At 46.0% G+C, this 483-nt stretch overlaps 1 protein-coding gene across 9 annotated transcripts in view; it reads right to left on the bottom strand.

Moving 5' to 3' along the window:
* The window catches only part of TGFB2 (transforming growth factor beta 2), a 110276-nt gene that overhangs the window by 48392 nt on the left and 61401 nt on the right, over window positions 1-483 (bottom strand). The gene's annotated exons all lie outside the window — the stretch shown is intronic.

Below are 483 nucleotides of genomic sequence, written 5' to 3'. Positions count from 1 at the left end.
CTAGAAGGAGAAAGGGGAAAACCGACAGATTAAGACAGCTACCTCTGCCTTCCTGCCACTGCAGAGCAAACTCCTTTCTGCATCGCTTCCTCCCACAGCGCCTGAGAGAAAGCCCACTGAAAGCAGCATGAAGATTCCTGCATTTTAGTGTTCTTTATGCTTCTCCAGTTCAATCTGGTGACATCATCTGCCTGCATTTCCTAAGGTTTTAGCCATACAGTCTTAAACCTCAAAACAGGTACATGCCTGGAGCCTGCCTTGAAAGTGTAGCCCTTTGAATCAACACACACACACACACACACACACCCCGTACTGATATGGAAAGAAGAAACTGAAAGGTTTTTATCTGTGTCTTCAGATTGCCATTCGCTGTTACACGATTTTGCCCTTACAAGAGTGCCAAAGGCAGAAGAGAGCCCTTCAGAGCATAAGCACTCCTCTGCTTTTCCTCTCTGGCTACATTTTACTAAGTCCATTAATGCC

This window comes from Falco punctatus (assembly GCF_963210335.1).
Source record: "Falco punctatus genome assembly, chromosome: 12".
NCBI lineage: Eukaryota > Metazoa > Chordata > Aves > Falconiformes > Falconidae > Falco > Falco punctatus.
The sequence above is the reverse complement of the archived record's forward strand: the minus strand, read 5'-3'. Positions and strand labels throughout refer to the sequence as shown.